Source organism: Vicugna pacos, unplaced genomic scaffold (assembly GCF_048564905.1).
Source record: "Vicugna pacos unplaced genomic scaffold, VicPac4 scaffold_20, whole genome shotgun sequence".
In the NCBI taxonomy this organism is placed as follows: Eukaryota; Metazoa; Chordata; class Mammalia; order Artiodactyla; family Camelidae; genus Vicugna; species Vicugna pacos.
In genome coordinates this window covers 42,183,938-42,186,786 of record NW_027328741.1, presented here as the reverse complement: position 1 = coordinate 42,186,786, position 2,849 = coordinate 42,183,938, and the positions used below count along the sequence as shown (strand labels likewise).

General features: G+C 41.2%; 1 long non-coding RNA gene across 1 annotated transcript; it reads right to left on the bottom strand.

Annotated features, from left to right (window-relative positions):
* Nucleotides 1-375: 375 nt before the first annotated feature.
* On the bottom strand, nucleotides 376-1,020 carry LOC140694016 (uncharacterized). Its single transcript, XR_012069740.1, has 2 exons — nucleotides 798-1,020; nucleotides 376-720 (listed from the first exon to the last, which is right to left on the bottom strand). It is a non-coding gene; the product is annotated as an uncharacterized lncRNA (long non-coding RNA).
* Nucleotides 1,021-2,849: the final 1,829 nt, after the last annotated feature.

Below are 2,849 nucleotides of genomic sequence, written 5' to 3'. Positions count from 1 at the left end.
CATTAACAATCACAACCATGGGTTTCCATTGTTCATGTGGTGCCCTTTCCTAATAATGGCACATACTGGTCAATGTTGGCGATTCAAGGGGCAACATTACTATTTAGGAAAGCACAAAGAAACCCAAACAATGTATTTTTATATAGGCTTGGTTTCAATAGCACTTAGAGACATTATAGATATGAGAACACTGCTGCACTTCTGCTAGGCTATTGAGAATCATGTGCTCTTCTATGAAAGATGAGAATGTTTAATCGTCCAATTATGTTGAGAAACACAATTAAACCCGACAAATATGGCAACCACATTATATCCTGCACCCGGTACTTGACTGAAGGGAAAAGATGGTCCACAAAAAATGTGTCACTACATATCTATGTCAACAATTACAATTCATTTCAATAACAGAATTATAATAGTTACAAATACTGTTTTGAAAAACTGAGGATAAATAAATATTCAAATTCAGGCAAAGAATCCACTCACTTACAAAACACCCTTCACACCAAAGTAGATATAACCCCAGCATGATCTGAATCTGGGGGAAGGTCATCATTTCACAGTGTGAACTAAGAATTCAAACCAACCTATTTTAGTCCAGAGTAGTTGACCATGGAGGAGTTCACTGTTGTGCACAAAATGTGAAGGTGGAGGAACTCTGAATCTAGGAGGGTCTTCCTGTGCTCCTACTGGCTTCAATGCAGTTCAAGGGCTGATTCTCTGAAATGGATAACTGAGTGAAGGGGAGGGAAAAGCAAGTGCTTCAGAGCAAGGCCCAACCCTGGGAAAAGGCTTACCAGGGCTTGGTGCTTGGTCGTCTGAGTGGTTTATAAATGCCCCGTGGGAAGTTTGGAATTTCAAGACATCTTCCAAGAACATGAGAGCTTCTATCATTTCTACCTTCTCTTCTGTTTTGGACGGAAGAAATCTTGGACCCGTACTTGGAGCAGAGAATTCAGTAACTTCCTCAAGTGCACGTTCAGATTCCACATGTAATTGACAGTATCAACGAGGCTCAATATGTCAATGAATGTCTTCCAAGCTTGGTATTCTCTACAGCTGTCTCCATGCCAGTATTCTTCATTGTAGCAGAACAACTCTCATCAATGTGTTCGCATCTCTCCTCAATCCATGCAGCCAGCTTTTCTGACAGATTCTCTTCGTGTCTCCTATAAAGTCAAATTCTAAATGATTGGGCAAATCTGAAAGTACCTCCGAGACTAACCAGTGAGCTGATGACACGCATTTCTTCCACTGTCTGCTCTTTAAGGTTCTGGAAACTGACCCGTGAACACAGGCCATTGGGCAGCAGCAGGATCTGGAACTTACACAGCTTCCCAAAAAAGAGACCTAAGCCAAGCTCCAAAGAGGGCGACAGCCCATCCATCACACTGATCCACCCACAGGGCTCTGCCCAGTTTCCATGGATCCACAGGCCACAACAAACCTCATGGAACAAACGAACATTCCACCTGGAATTAAACCGGCAACTGCCATCCCCAAAGGTGGCTGCAACTTGTCAGTGTTGGGGGAGGGGCTGTATGAGACAAGAGGTTCTAAAGGTAAATGTGATTCTATCCACTAGCGTCCCATGGGCTTTTCTCTTCCCTCTTTCCTTTTATTCAGATCTGTACGCACAGTACAAACGGAGGGAAGTGTGTCCAATTATAGTTGATGATTTCACACGTCTATAAACTTTCTAACAGTTCACAGTACACAGAGACCCACTAAAGGAGACTTATGTTCCTATAATATCCGTACACCCGGAATACATATGCGTCGCCTGATTTCTGCTGAAACACCCGCACTCTCAGGACATGGATCCATTTATTTCATGGGGGCTGAAATTCCTACAAATGAAACCAATCCCAATGTGCAATTTACTGTCTGTCTCTTTTGCCCTTAGAACACTTTTGCAGAGCTACTTGTCTTTGTTATAGGCTTATGCCATTTCTTCTCTACGTAGGGTATAATATGGCATACATTCAATCTGTTGGGAGACTTGCAAATTTATATCACGGACTATAAATCCATTTTATTCCAAATAGGCATTTGAATTAGGTCACGATATGCTCTTATGAATCAATATTTATGAATATTAATGCACGCATCTGTTTTCTGAATACAAGTGTGTTGAGTACATGCCAGCTGTGATATTGGGTCGATGAGTGCTGAATGATTCTTGACATCACCTTGAGTACTTTCTTGAGAATATTCATGGTTCCATTGTTTTATGTCAGCCAACCGTGCCCTTTTGGTGCTTGTTTGTTTGTTTGATTGTTTGTTTGTTTGCTTCTTGTTTGTTTTGCAAACACATTAGGCCATGCATCACTCCGTTCACTTAAGAGAGTCATATAAGCAGATTCACTTAAGATAGTGCTTACAATCATCTATGATTTCCTGCTTCACTCTCCCATATATAGGGTTTTGATGTCCTCTTGCTTTCTTCTTGTTTATTCTCTGCAACTCATGCTCCTCTTGCATTTCCAATAATAGTCTTCTTCTTTCCATTTCATCTTGCTGCTTTTCTAATCAGCGAAGAATTCTCAATCATTCTTTTAGGATAAGTTTTGAACTGCTGAATTCTTTTAAGATGTGCCGGTCTGTGGAATTCTCTAGCTTTGCCGTTATTAAAAATGGCGGTCATGTGGCATAGGCTACCCTAGATGGCAGCATTTTCCCATTCAGGATATGGTCTAAATCCTGGCACTTCTCCCTTTCCTGAAATATTACTGCTGAGATACAAGCTGAAAGCGCTCTGGAGGTTCCCTTGTGATTATGTTGCTTTCCTCAAAGTGCATTTTTTTCATTTTTTTCCTCCAGGTGCATTTTAAATCACATGGATGCTC